Source organism: Typopeltis vanoorti, chromosome 20 (genome assembly GCF_054136105.1).
Source record: "Typopeltis vanoorti isolate ZY-2024b chromosome 20, IOZ_Tvanoo_1.0, whole genome shotgun sequence".
Classification (NCBI taxonomy): Eukaryota; Metazoa; Arthropoda; class Arachnida; order Uropygi; family Thelyphonidae; genus Typopeltis; species Typopeltis vanoorti.
Window position 1 is genome coordinate 89,630,001 of NC_143568.1, and position 15,997 is coordinate 89,645,997.

Below are 15,997 nucleotides of genomic sequence, written 5' to 3' on the forward strand. Positions count from 1 at the left end.
GCAGAGATTAAAGTAGATAGTTTTTTCTATATTATATTATTACAGTAACTTGCGTGTGCCAGCGATTGCTCAATTCGGGAACTGACCAATGAAAGGCTTAGTTCTAAATTCAAATTTCTTAATATTCACACTCACAAACAGATGGCAAGGTTTCTCATCCTAATAAAGACGGAAAGTGTTAGAGAAATATGCTTAATTCACAAACATCAGCTTAGCCTGCCATCGTAGTTTCGGAATTTTTAAGTAAACCGATCTGTATCCCTGTGGCAATGATGTTTGCTTCCACAATGTTAGGTAACCCAAGGAAGGATTGTTGTATATGTTCGGTTATGGTCACCAACTAGAGCTTTCTTTTAGTGGTTGCCAAGTTAGTCAATCTTAGGCTTAAGATCTTTTAGTATAAGCATAATTAGGATTTTTCTCTTGGAGACTAGTTTTTATTCCTGTATCTCAAAACCACCAGTAGAACTCTCACTACTGAGGGCAATTAGTGTTAGAGATTGCGGCCGCTAGATAGATGGCAGAAGTGGTATGTCATATACCCTTCTCTTTGAGAGCCTCAGTTCATTTATAACTTGCTCATTATTAGCGAAGGCTGAAGGATGGAGACGTGCTATCCACCAATCTTCATCAGTTGGGGCTAAAGGGATAAAAAAAATCAGGAAATAGGGAGTAGGCGATGCCATTTTATTCCTATCTAACTTCGGAGACTGAGTGGGCAGTTCATTGGTAACCAATCAGAGATAGCTGGCCCAAGGCTATCACTAATTAAACAGCATGCAGTGAACAGACTACTCAACAAGTGCCTCCATTCTCATGGTCCCTAACATTAATAATTTTAATGTCTGAAATAGTGTGGAGCCTATGGTAGATAGATTTTTAGTTTATGGGACGAAAAACCTGCTTACCTGTGCCAAAGATCGAGTAACTTGGGAACTGGTCGAAAAAAGGCTTAAAAAGTTCTTCTAGTTGACGACTAGACTTGAACTTGTCTATCTTCACGCTGTTTAGCACTAAGTGCAAACACTACTGCCACTGAGCTACACAGGCTCGAACTGTTCTCAAGATCATCCTCTTATATTTTTCTCTCTGCTTCTACCCCATTAGAATCAATTTTTTAAATATTTATTTTGACCATTCTGTTTGCTAGATTCTGTTGACATGCTTCAATTTTTTTTTTCCCGACCTTTCTAAATGCCTGTGGAAATGATAGCTGCATCCACAGTGCTGGACTTCCTGTAGAATGATCGTTCGAAATTAAATTCCACTCGCTAAGTCTTCAACTGGGTCCCAAGTTAGTTGATCTCTTAATACCCAAGCGGATTATTTTTTCCCAATAACTCAAGTTTTTTGTTCTGTAAACTACTGGGATCACGAGACGGCAGTAGGTGTCTGTCATTCTCTTCTCATGGTATACTGTTTATTATCATTGAGTGTTTGGGCCAGCAATCTGACTGGCTAAAGATGGAGTTTACTATCCATTTAGTCTCCAAATGTTTTGTAATTTTTACTTCACACTTTATCATTTCGTGTGCTGATTTTATTTCATCCATCACTAAATCACTATAAATGAAATAAGGTGGAACTAAATGCGTCACCTTCTCTACTTCCTTAGGTTCTTTTGGTTTCTTTGTTCTGTATTGTAGAGTTATATAATATTTATTATTATAGTCTTTGTATTAATTTTTGAAATTTCTTTCGGCATTTTTCTCATCTTTAATGTGGTTCTTGAGCTTTTAATTGTATTCTTTTATGTCATGCATTAGTTAAATCAATGAAACTCGTGTAAAGTGTTTTGTTTAAAGAAATGCTGTCATTTGTTTTAATAGAAATATTACATTTATTGCTGATCTATTTCTTCTAAATTGTTATTGCTCATCAGACAATTCAATCAAGCTGTTAATTGTGTGTCCAGGTTATTTTTCTACTTAATTTTAATGTTATTCAAATCGAACTTAAACTTATTTTTAAACAGTTCTGGATTTGCTTGAAAATCGGTATGTTATGTTGTTTCACCAATCAGTTTATAGTATTTTGTTTTAATACTGCATTTAGAATCATTTTTGCCAATTGTTTGCATTCATTTTTAATAACATCTATTTTCAAAAAATGGTTTCGCAATATATTTTTGCCTCTTATTTTAAAAATCGTATCTTCATAAATGTCATTATTTAGAGCCTGTGTAGCTTAATAGAAGTGGCGCTTGACTGCAAGAAGAAAGACTTGGATTCAAATCTAGTCGCAGACTAGAGAAACATTTTCTAAGGCTTTCCTAGGCCGGTTCACGAATTTGTGGATCTCTGGCACGGGTAAGTGGGGTTTTTCGTCCTGTAAACTCAAGAAAATCGGCCGTCGAACCCACACTACTTTCAGACATTAAAAATATTGTGTTAGGGTTAGGAATCACCTGATGGCGCCACTTGCCAGCCGCCTTATTCACTGCATGTTTAACTAGTGAAAGCCTTGGGTCAGCTATTTCTGATTGGGTACCAGTGGAGATTGACCTGTCCACTCAGTCCTCAAAAGTTAGATAGGGCTAAAACAGCCTTGCCTACTCCCTATCCAGAAACAGGCGTTTAGCTGATTTTTGATGTCATTATTTTTGGTTATCTTCATTCTTTTCTGTATATAAATAAATAAATAAAAATCGATCATAGAACTGATTATTTCAACAATAATATATTTTATTAGAGTTAGGATACACAATGAGTACTTATTTTTATGTGGTTCCCTTCCACAAGACATTTTTATAAACCTAGAATACATTTCTACAGTGGGTAGTTGAATGATTTTTTCTATTTTTTTAAATAATACGTATGCGTGTGACTCGCTGCCACAAAAGGTTGTAAATCTAGAGCACATTAGTGGCATGGCTGAATTAATGATTTTTAAAAATTGTTTTATTCATTTTTACCTGGGCAGGAAACCTGCAACTTTTTCAGGACTCAAATTATTAGTGTACTGTCGCATGCTGGACGCTGAAATTCATCTCCCACTTAAAGACAACTACAAAAACATCCATGCCCATAGTGAAATTCGAAGCTGCAGGATACGCTAACCACTTGGCCAACAGACCCGCTTTTTGAAGTCTGTTGTATATTGTATTTTTCTCCATATTGTCTTGCTAATTTGGAAATCAGCAAGCTCGATACTAGTCACTAATTTTTTTTAATGATTTATCTTTCTTCCAGTTAATTCTTTTTTCCTGCCAGTGATCTTACATTGGAGATACCAATTCTCAGTATTTGGGCGGGTGTATTCCAGTAAGCTCTCTGGTTAAATTTCGTATGAAACTTTTATAGTTTCTGTATTCGGCTTTGAAATAATGTTGAATTTAATATCCACTTGGTTTATTATATAATTTTGCATCGCCGAAAAGAAGCTTCCTGACTCTTTATTTTCTTTTGCACACCGACCGAAAGTTCGCTTACGAAATATGCACCTCTCTGACATTTCGCGTTCCTTAGTATAACCCCCGTGTTGTGGCCGGGATAAGAATAGCCCCACTGTAGTCCATGCATGTCGCAAGAGGCGACTAAAATGGACGCAGAATTTCGAAAATTTTGCTCTTAGGTTTCGTCCAGCATTTTGCTCCTGGTGAGGGGGGGGGGCTTGGATTTCGAGGGGTTTGCTCTGAGAGAGCACCGAGTCTCTGGGGAGGGTGTTCTCACCTGGCCTGGGAGGGGCCTTGTCGGTGGATGCTTTTCCCTGCAATATCAGTGGTTCTGCTCAGTGGTAGGGAAGCCTGTCACTGAGTGGAACCAACGCTGAGTAGGATGTCTTTTGCCCACTCGCAGGGAGTGGGCCAGGGGATCGTCTTAAATTTTAGAGGTGGTTTACTTATTAATCTGTAGTTCATGCATGTCGTACGAGGCAACTGAAATGGGTATCCAGGGAGGGTAATGGATGGCAGTGCTGTAGCCAACGAAGTTTTAACTGAGGCTCGGCTATTGCTGTTACCCTTCTGTCGTCAGCAGAGCTTATCGCACTATATTACCCTACTCATACATTTTCCTATACAGATAAGGGGAATATGAAAAGCATTCTGCTTTACACATGTAGCCAAAAAAAAAAAATCCTTTGTATAGAGATTTTGGCTTTAAGGTTTCTTCCAGCATTTTGCTCCTGGTGAGGGTGGTTAAGATTTCGGGGGAGTTAGCCTTGAAATAGCAACCTGAGTCTGTGGAAAGTGTTTTCTGGTGTGGGGCTTTGTCGGTGGATGCTTTTCCCTGGAATATGAGCAGTTCTGCTCAGTCGTGGGGTGAGCCTGTCACTGAGTGGAACCAAAGCTGAGTTGGACGATCTTTTGGTCACTCGTAGGGAGTGGTCCCGGGGATCGCCTAATTTTTAGAGTGGGCTTTACTTAAGCATCTGGTCTCTGAAAACCAACCAGTTTGAAACAGCTGTCAGGCCAGTGAAACCTTATCAAAATGGACCACTAGGAGACGAATATATGGACTCTTGGGCAAAGCGATCATGTCTCCTATAAGGTCCAGCTAGGACAAACAACTCGTAAATGCAGGCAGGTGTATTCCCGTAAGCTCTCTGGTCAAATTTCGTACGAATTTAGAAGTAATACGCAATAAGAAAATATGCATTTACCTATACCTAACCTCTTTAAAAATATTAAAAAAGTATTCAGCTTTGAAATAATATTGGATTTAATATCCACTTCATTTATATAATTTTGCATCGCCGAAATGAAGCGTTTTGGCTCTTTATTTAAGTAAATTTCTTCTTTCAGTTTGGTTTTGTTTATTCCATTCCTGGTCTTTCAAAACTTGATTTTTGAGTAATTGGAATTTTTTGGTGATTTTGCGGTGTATTGAGAACTCTGTACCGAAATAAAATTATTATTACTCGTGACACCTCCAAGGCATCTTGGAAGGACACCTACTGTACAACTATCTCCACCACTACATCGAAGCTCTACTACCAATGATCTCCATCAACGCTATCTACCGTCCACCATAACTAGTATTTTTTATCTGTAAATTGCGTGTGTTCTGAAGGGCTGATTTTTCTGTATGCGGGAGAAAAAACCCTGCTACCTCCGTATGAGATCGGCTAACTCACCTTAACTGGAGCTCCTTGTGTTCAGCAGCCAAACTACACCGACGTTGTGTGGTAATAACAACTGAACTTTCAACTTTAGCAAGTCTCACGACTACAAAAAACTGGAAATTTGAGGTTTTTACTTCGCCACAGCAAGTGAAATGAGTAAAGTGAACCGTATTTCATTTTGCTTATTTTACTTCATTCTGTTGAATTATCATTGGACAACTATCCAATGATAACAATATTTCTTTTTAAAAAATGCATAAATTATAAAATAAAATAAAATAAATTTACTAACATCTTTTATTCCCAAATATAGGCAAACCGATTTAGCTTTCACTTACTTTTGATGTCCAGCTAGCCGTTATCTTCAGCCAATCACAGAATAGCTGGTCTAAGACTATTGGTGAATTTCATTGGAAGACAACTGCTCATCTCGTGCTCCCGAATGCTAATATTATACATGATTTGTCAAAATAGTTATCTTTTGGCTCAGTTCATGGCGCCAATAAAAACTGTAGTGGGTATGAAAATGCCATGATCGTTAATATTCCAACTTTAGTCACTTTTCATTGCTAATTTAAAAACTTTAACAGTAGAGACGGTTTTAAATTTAAGAAAAAATGTACACCTCATTTGACCGCATTATTCCCATTGAAAAAAAAAAAAAAGCAATAATTCATGTTATATTAGTTTTACAAATTCCATAGTATTTAATATAATTTTGCGGGGTATTTAATTTAGAATTATTGAAGAATGTCTTTGAATTGGTTCGAAATCAATTAAACAACTTATATCGAAGTAATCCATAGATATTATTTAGTAATTCTAAACAAATAAATATCGCAGAATTATAATATGAAGTGTTAAAATTAGTGTGGAGCGAAGTGAGTTCGTTTGGGGGTGTCCTATAAAGTGACGAAGAACATTCACATTTAAAAATGTTTCGAAACCACAACTAAGCTGTTTGCTTGCTCCAAAAGTATGAAATTTTATTTAATTAGATGGTTATGCTAAAACCTTCAGATAATAAAAGCAACTAAACCCACTGGGTGGCAACGCTAATCGGCTTTGATAAAGCATGGGCAGATTAAGCATTCTTGATACAGACTTATCGTTTAAATATCGCAATAGTGACTACTTTGCAGGGATGAGTAAACATCTTCCGTCATATTTATCTGTTTGATTTCAACTCTTCCTTTTTTGATTAGTCAGTCTGTGACCTTTCAGAATTACCGATACAAACTGTCTAGAACTTTTATCTGTTGCATGATTCTAACATTTTATTTGGTGATTTTTGAAATGCAAAATACCAGATACGAATTTGAATACAGAAATTTAATTCAAGACATTTCAACAAAAATGCAAAACAAATTAATTCAGAGAAAATGATTAGACTTCTAATTTCTGTACATTTAGAAAGGTGAAATCATATTGGCTAATTAAAAAAGAAAAATGGAAGTCTATTACAAAATGTTTCTCTCCTAGCAGTTATTATTGAGAAATAACAAATGAGTGGGGAAATGGGTCGACAGGAAGGAAGACGCCATTTCCAGACAAACATTTTCTGGTGGTCACGGAAGTTCCAAAAACCAATTTCCAGATAAACTTTTCATATGAACTAAATTTTAAAATGAAATAGTAATAAAAGTTCAATGTTTGAATTTAAAAATATTGACTTAAAATCATCAAATTATTTGTATCCCTTTATTTCCCTTTTAGGAATTGAATAAACCCATTCATGTGTTATTTTCAAAGGGAGCAGGTAGAATCGGTCTTAAATTGGCGAGCTACAGATGATTTTAAAATAAGTCGAGAGTAAATTTTTTAATGCATAAATGTACATGTTTTGTAGGAGAACTGAAAAAATATTAGAATTATAACTTCAGTGGTAGTCTCTCTCAGGGCCGGATTAAGACCCATAGAGGCCCTAAGCACTTGAAAGATTTTGGTGCCCCATATATATGTAATTTAAAATATAAACAATAATAAACCATAAAATACATTTTTATATTTCAAAATTAAACAAAACTTATAGTAAAATGGAAAATGTTTATTTTTGTATGCTTCAACTTTATTTAGATTTGAAAAGTTTTCTCCTACTTTTTTTTAATTGCAAAGTCTTTGATCAGATCCTCAAAATTCATCTTATGTAACGCATCTGCTTCTATACTTAGTAGAGATAAAGCATTCAACCTGCCTTGTTGCATAGTTGTTCTGATGGGATTTTTAATATACTTAAACTGAGAAAATGAACACTCATTTGAGCAATTTGTGACCATTAATGTTAAAAATATACGAAAGGCAATGTCTACATTTGGAATGGCACACTCAATATTGTCTTCTACAATTATTTTATAAAGTTCAGCATGACTGAATCTTGTTTTTACATGTTTTTTGTTGCACTGAACTTATGGCCCACATGAGTGAAACTGCTGAAGCTCAGCTGAGAAATTAGTGTTCAAGTCCTCTGAGTAAGCATCAATCAGCTTCTAACAACACTGAGAATACCTTTCAATTTCAGTAGATGAAGTAGCATTATGTGGCACATCACTTAGAATGGAAAATCTCTCTGATATTTCTTTGTATATCTCTCCTCTTCTTCTTCTCATCTCAGTTTCAAGTTTGTTAACAATTGTGTAAAAGGTGGTGATATGAAAGTTATCTTTTCCATTCAGATATACTTCTGGAACATCTCCGTCATTGGGTACCTTCTCTCTGATACGTTTGCGAGTTTGGGCTGCCTTTTAATCAACATCTGGTAGCACTTCCTTTGTAGCTGCTTCATATCTTTCAAATTCATTTCGTGAAGTGCACAATTGGTCAGCTAATGATCCATACAGATCTGCACATGTTTTTAAGTTGACATCCTCATTCTGTTGAACTTGGCTTACTCTATGAAAATTTTGCAAAATCTTATCCCAAAAATTCAACATAAAAACGAATTCTAGCTTTTGCATCTTTTTGCAATATGATCTGCTTCTCTTCTAGTGTCTCCCTTTTGTGACTGGTCATCGGCTATACAGTCTATCGCTTCTAAAATTTGAAGGAAAGATTTCAAAATTGCTGCTGTTGCCATAGCATGTGCCTCCCATCTGGAATCAGAGGGGATTTTAAGACATCTTCATTTCCAACACAACCTTTAAGAATTGTCCACCGGCTGGTTGAGGCTGGAAAAAAGTATAGAGCAACCGCACTGTAGAGAAGAAATTAACCACCTCTTGACAGCAGTCAACAGCACTTCGGCCTACCGAATTTAGTGAATGAGCTGTACAGGGCATATATATAGCAAACTTGTTTTGTTTCTAAAAATTTTTGCTGCATCCCCTTATAACGCCGAGACATGTTAGCGGCGTTGTCATAAGACTGACCCCTACATTTTGAAAAGTTTAGCTGACAAACTTTACGTAAGTACTGCAACACCTGATTTGCCATTTCCTCACCGGTATGGCTTTTTATTTCCAGAAAGGTTAAAAAGCGTTCAATTGGCTGTCTATCTTTTAAGTACCTAAGTACAACACCTAACTGGTCGATATGTGACAGATTTGGTGTTGAATCAACTGATAAACTAAAATAACCAGAAGATTTTACTTCATCAACGTGGACCTTTTGAGCCATCAGTTGAATGAGTTCCTCACGGGTGGCTTTGGACAGATAAGGATTTCCTTTGTCACAATTCCCATATTTTGCAATGTGACCTGCTAAAAATGGATCAAACTGACTTATGAGCTCAAGCAACCGTAAAAAGTTCCCATTTTGCAATGATTCAAATCTTTCTTCTGTTCCTCGAAAAGCCAAGCCACGTTCAGCTAACGTACGAATAACAGCTATGACACACCTCAGAACATGTTCCTAGTAAGCACACTCCTCCTGAATTTGTTTTTCCAACTGTTGTCCCAACCCTACACCTTGTCTGCGAGTAAAGTATGTTAGCATAGAGTCTCAGGGAGTAGTGCTTTTTTCATGTTGATTAATTACAATAGTATTTCGCCAGTCACTGAACCCTTCTCTTGTAACAAAATTTGAGAAATTTTTAGGAGCAAACAGTTTACAAACAAAACAATAAACTGATCCCGTTGATGGTGAATACAATAACCACTCTCTCTTGTATTCCTCACCATTGGTTTTGTCCCGACAAAAAGTTTCTGCAAACAGTATCTTACTAGTTTGTCACTACTGAAATGTCGGTAAGACCCCGTTCTGGTGTTTACAGTCACTGGGTACACAAGCAGTCCAATAAGCTACGTCATCAGCAGAGAAATCAAGTCACAACCCTGGATCTTTTGCTATATATATATATATATATATACACACTTCATCTTTTGCAGACTGAATCAATTCACCATCATCACCATGGCCCACTAAACCTTCATTTTCAGCAATTATTTCAACCTCAGAATGCTTTGTAAACAACTTGCATCAACATAAAGTGAGGTCAGGTCAGTAGTGAGACATGTGCTAGATGAACCTGCTTGTGACACCTTGATGATTCCAACATCAATTTTGATTTTGTAGTGATCAAAGTGGTATTTCTGTCCACTTCTAATGAGAGAGATTGGCTCTGATCAGGAATTGGTATATAATGTTGTGGAACTTGTGTGAAGAAATCAGTCAGTTTTGCAGTCTTGGAATTTAATTCCAAACTCTTATCTTGTTTATTTTTTGATAGTTTTCGCTTTTGTGCACCACTTAACTGAGCACCTTTCATCTTAATAATTAAGGGGATACAAATCCCTTGTTGTTCAACTGCCAGTAAGCAAAACTCTAAGATCGAGAACTACGAATCTACGAGTTTCATATATATACCGAAAAACTATCGGCGAATACAAGTGTAAATGACCACTTAGTAGTGCAACTCGAAGCAAAGGTGGAGCAAGCCCCCTCACTATACCTGATATTTTCTCATAATGTAAAAACACAAACAACGGATTTGCAACCCTTTAATTATTATTAAGGATGCCAGAAAAATAGCCGTTTGGCTTTCAATTTATGTTATAATAAATATACAAACACACCTCTATGGCATTCGTATAGTAAAGGTATGTAAGTTCTTTTCACTTAAACCTTGTTATTTTCCAGGTCTATCTACTCACTGATAAGACTCCAAAAAAAGGTTGAAACCGGTCTGGGTAGTGACCTCGCCTCATAATGTTATTACAGTATTATATCCCCTAGGGGCTGTGTTTTAACATTATGAGAAAATATCAAGGATAGTGTGGGCTCTTGCTCCACCTTTGCTTCGAGTTGCCATGGTGTTGTACTACCAAGTGGTCATTTACACTTGGATTCGCCGATAGTTTTTCGGTATATATATATGGAACTCAGATTCGTAGTTCTCGATCTTAGAGTTTTGCTTACTGGCAGTTGAACAACAAGGGATTTATATCCCCTTAATTATTATTTAAGGATGCCAGAAAAATAGCCGTTTGGGCTTTCAATTTAGTTTCATCTTGGTTCTTGGGATCTGTTAAATACAGAAATAAAAAGATTATTTTGTTGATTATTAGGTGGCAATGAACACAGTTACACATATCACAGGCAAGATCATACGAACAATTTAATTTTCGGCTTACAGCTGAATCTTGTGCTTTAATTAACTCTTATTTTACCAGAGTCGCACTTCTGCGACAGCTAGGCCTTTTACCGGAGGCGCGTTTCTGAGACAACCACGTGATTTGTTTTATATTTGCTTCTGGAGCCTTTTATAAGACATAATTTATTAAAACAAGACCTAAAACAGACAGGAAAATAAAATGGTTACGTTATTATAAAAAATTACCTCATTTGACTCAACGGTAGTGCCAGAAAGTGTCGTGAGCGATAATACGGTGTAAACGAACCGTCATGCACGTGGTTCGAGTTTTATTAGGTTCTTCTACACGTCATTATTGAAACAAAGTAGGAAAAAGTAAGATAAGATAAAAATAATGAAAAATTAATTTAAATTAAATTCGTCATCTAACTAAAGCAGAAATTCTGTAGTGCCCCCTTTCCATGATGCCCTAAGCACGTGCTTATTTTGCTTAATGGTTAATCCAGCCCTGGTCTCGCTCTCTTATCGAAACTGTCAGTAGTTTCCCTGATATGGGCTCAAAGAATTCCATGCTTTGCTGCCTGTGACGTCATTTCTTCGATGCAGTGGGATTGAGAATGTGAAGCCACAAAAACAAAGAAATCGGGAAAAACTAAAATTTTAAGTTTAATAATGGCAATGAAACCTATCGCTATTTAGTTTGAAGTGTAACTCAAATTGCAACTAATTAAATCCTCTATGCTTTTTTCTATTCTTCAAAGGAAAAAAGACGGAACTTGCCATCAACTTTGTGTAACTTGTGGCTATGGGGTTAGTGTAGTATGTGTTAATTGCACGTGTTCTGTTCTAGCTTTTCTGTTCTGTCGATTTCCACTTTCATCATTGCAGGAAGAATCTTTAGGCGATATGAATAGAAAACAACACAAGAATATCTTTGTGGTGTTTAACGAAGCCCTTCGGTCGGAAAGACCCTGATTCGATTCCGGTCCATGACGTGAGGAAACTTTATCTGGTCTCTTTCGACTAAAGATGGAGGGTTTCCCTTGGAAACTCAGGTTTTTGGTCCCTCAGAACAGGCAACCGGCCCCGTGAACACACACTTTTACAGACATAACAAATACCTCACCCCAACGTCAGGCTCTGTGACAAGTCAGTTGGGATTGCGCGCATAAAAGTCGCATCATGTAAAAGGCCAACCCCAAAGAGATGGGATAAGGCACAAGAGGAAAAAGAAATATCCCATCCTGAACTAGGAGTTCAGGACTTTCACAGTTGTAGAAGGTTATATCAGAACATTGTCTGATACATGCAAGTCAGATATAATCTCAGCACTTGCTCCAGTTCGACATTATGAGCTACTTGAGTTGGTGTTAGATTAGATGTATTAATGGAAAGATGTGCTGCGACGAACTGTAATACACACTCTGGATTAAATAGATGAACTTGTGCATGACAGATGCCAAAAGCACATTCGTAAGTTGAGTGTAATCTTAACCGTAATGGTGCTGATATTTTCCTAATCCGCACTAATACTCCCTGTCATAATGCTGAAAGATTTAACAAGGATTGCACCGTAAAAGTTATATATACATTCTGATATCTGTTCTTTGATTCCATTGAAGTGGCTCAATGAAATATAGGGTTCCAGGTCATACTGCAAAATTCATATTAAATGGCTCGAGGAAATGGTAGTGCCAAACAGACTGTTGACAGAATCACGATCTGACCCTGTAGATACCTGTGGGAAGGAACAGAGCAAATTACCTGTGCTAATATTTAGTGAAGGGTGAATTCTGTATATGAAATTTGGACCAGGGTGTATCGTAATTTTCAGATATCAGTGAATTTTGCTACATAAAATAGAGGAAGATCAGATCAGAAAACTTTGCTCAACAAAAGAAGTTGCAATGTTTTAAGTATTTAAAATACACGAAAGCAACCAATATTTTGTTCAATAGGTACCAAATGTGGAGAGAAATAATGAGTAATTCTTAAAATATACAGCATTATGTTATCTTTTATGTAATTAGTAGGCTTTTTCTTTCGTTTTTAAATGAAGTTGAATTTTATACATATATTAAGTTTTTTTTTTCCAAATCCGAATTTTTTTTTTTTTTTTTCAAAGAAAATAAATCCACTTTTGTGGCTTGATCTCATTCCAAATACTCCCTTTTCTTTCTTCCTTTCCGAAAATCTCTCCATAAAAGCGTTGCGATATTTATGAACGACTCCTTAACTTTTTTTTTTTTTTGTCTTTGTTTGTAAACACGCTAGGAAGTTTATGTGGCGCCTTGCTGCGTGAACTGCAATCGTTAATTAATATCCTAGGAAGTTGCCAGATGTAAAAGTTCAATTGGCAGCATTTATTTATTTTTAATATAATGAAGTGTGTTGGTATATAGTTTCATTTTTATTTATTTAAAAGCGACTTATTTTCGACATAGTAGTAAATATTGGTAATGCTTTAAATTTTATTTTCGTATTCACCATGAAGGTGACATATGACTTATTCTTGCGGAAGGCAACTTCGGCTGCTGTTTACTTCACAGCATTAGTTGTAGGGTATGAAAGTGTACCTGTTTTTCTTGTACTGTTGCCATGAGCGAAGAGCTTCCTTTTTTGTTTTATTTACGCCTGCCACCATTAACAGGTGACCCGATTTCTCTAGTTTTAACGGAAAACCGGTTGAGTAATGCTACTGTGACTTCTGCTAGCTATTCCATATGGTGTCTTAATTTCCCCTTATTTCCTAGGTAATTCTCTAGATCAAAATGAGAAATAGCTCTTAACTAGAAACCATTCAACCGGTAAGGTGTTATTTTATTAATTTATCTTTATCGAAATATGATCAACAAATGTTTATATTATGCATACGATTATTGGCTACGAAATGAACGCGAAGTTTTGTCTTTTATACTCTGAACTGCTGTTATCGTTAGGAAGGCGTTAAACATTTTATTAGTATATTTTTTTAACAAAAAATCATTAAACTCTCGAAAGTGGTTCACGGCTCCACTGAAAATAAATTGACTGTAAACCTAGTCAGTTCTTTTAGGATATACTTCCATCAAAAACCAAGTTATTACATTATAGAAATAATTAAATCCGCATTTCTTAAATCTCATATAATACGTTGGAAAAGTGAAATCTTTCAAGTGATAATGGTAATTTGTCTCTTCCTCACAAATAAACACTTCATTTAAATATAAGCGAAGTTATTTGGAAGGAGAGATAAAGTAAGAGCATTAGTAATCATTGCTTCCAAATTTTGTAAGTCAAATTTGTACAATTTTAAGTCATTAACGACTCTCGACATTAACTTCTATTACAAACTATTTGCTTTAATCTTATTTGAATTTTATATTTTTTATTTTATTTTCTGTGCTTATTAGATATGTTTTGCTACCACTAAATACTTAATAGTATTTTCCGATGTGGTTGTTGTGCACTCGCTCTACCCTAATTTAGTGAATAGTGTACACTTTGGTTCTACGCTTCACTTGAAATATTGAGAAGGGTAGGACAAAGCGTTGGCCTATAAGAACAGGAAGTGATCCAAGGATTCCTTGAAGGTACTGTATTAATAATGTTAAAAACATGGAGTGGGGTAAGAAGAGTATTCCATATTCTCACAATTCCTTTTTAACATATTTCGGAATGCAATTCGATAGTCGTCTGCAAGTAACTTTTAAAAGGTTGGATATACCACAGGTTTGAAAATGAAATATAAAAAAGATTTTTTTTTTTAACTTTCCGTCCAAGTTGCTTTGGGTTGGCAGGGGAATACAAATCAAGGCCATACAGCAGTGCTCGAAAGCATAGTTCACGCTGTGTATATTTTATATGCCATGGCCGAATTCCAACGCAGTAGGTACTAAACAAATGTTGAGTTTGTTTTGTTTGTGCTATTGTTTTAACTTAGCTTATATCAGTGCATTACATTACTCGATGAGAATGAGTTTACTGGGGTTGCCAGATATTTAAATATCAGGACATGTGTGTGTATATATATATATATATATATATATATATATATGATCCAAAGTAGACGTGACGTCTTTGGTAGATAAATTAAGAAAGTGCATTTAATATCTGCAAGAATTTATTTTATTTATTTTTCTGATGATAAACTTGACCTGTTTGTCGTTTCCAGTTCTGTCAGATGAAAATTTAATTCATTCATATTATATACGTTTCTGGGTTATCCGTTAGGTATTAGTTTACATGCGCATTCCGAATTAGGTAAACTTGTAAATGATCTAACAATTTAGCGATATTATTATTACGCGACTTCTCCAAGGACTCATTGCAGGAGGGTACCCATCGTCAACACTGTTTAATCCTCCATCTACTCCCAACGCCATCTACCACCACCAGTACTTTTATTTGCCTGCATGAATCGGCTGCCTCGCCTTCATATGAAAATTTTTCTCGTTACAATGAGAATCGAACTTGGGTCTTTTCCAGTCGAAGGATGGAATGCCCCGTCATTCTTTCAGTTGCGCTAGAACTCTTCTGGAGTACGAACTAACAGTGCTTCAATTAGCGTTCATTAATGCCATCAAGGAGAAACCATTAACCGAATAATTCTAATCGTTAGGATAGAAGAAATTTTCTGTATTCCATTTTTTTCCCTCTAAGCATTTACCAAATATTCCATGATGCTCCTTTCTAAAAAATTTCCTTGACTTAATCGGGTTGTCATATTCTGCCTCTCATGAATATTAGCTCTACTTTTCAACAAAGAAAAGTCGCAATACCATCGGGGGAATGAGAACAGTACCAAACAGGCATACCATTTCCAGCCGGCAATCTTTGGCAGAACCAAGGCCCTTTCAGCTGACAGGAGGAAAGATGGGTTTTTTTGGGGGGGAGGAACTCGGGTTTTTCGTCCCGTAAAACAATACTTCGGCGCCAGAAGACTATGCAGTTAACAGATGTGACAGTCTCGGTCTGGGGCGCGGTAGTTGCAGACAACAGCCTAAAAAAGTTCTGATCAAGAAACTAAACTACTCTGGCCTAAATATTTTACTTAATAATAAAGTTATTGGTAAAATGACTTTGTGGCCGAATTATGAATTTTTGACAAAGAAAGTGCTCCTCTTGTCCCCTTTGAAAAACTGCTAGCTGATTTGACACCATCTGAGCTGGCAAACTACTATCGTCAACACGAACTGGGATTCCTTGTATAACTTAACTTAGTACCCCATAAACTCGAGTAGGTGGTCTGAAGTTTTTCCATCCAAGGTAATCATTTCCTATTAGGCCAATAGTTTTCCTGTGTGCTTTCATTGTAGAATTGCTATTCAGTTCTGTATATGTTGATATATCTAAAAATTAAGGCTTCATTTCGCTTCCTATTCTCTGATATCAAGGAATCATATTGCCCTTTCCTTTAAATGCAGT

At 36.2% G+C, this 15,997-nt stretch overlaps 1 protein-coding gene across 4 annotated transcripts in view; it reads left to right on the forward strand.

The window, feature by feature from the left end:
• The window catches only part of LOC150095638 (phosphoserine phosphatase-like), a 142,874-nt gene that overhangs the window by 22,810 nt on the left and 104,067 nt on the right, over positions 1–15,997 (forward strand). The window contains exon 1 of one of the 4 annotated variants that reach the window (XM_090410820.1): positions 13,147–13,398. The exons of the other annotated variants lie outside the window; for them this stretch is intronic. The gene's annotated coding sequence lies outside the window, so the exon portion shown is untranslated. Of the gene's footprint in view, positions 1–13,146; positions 13,399–15,997 lie in introns of those variants that run through there. 4 annotated transcript variants of the gene reach the window in all.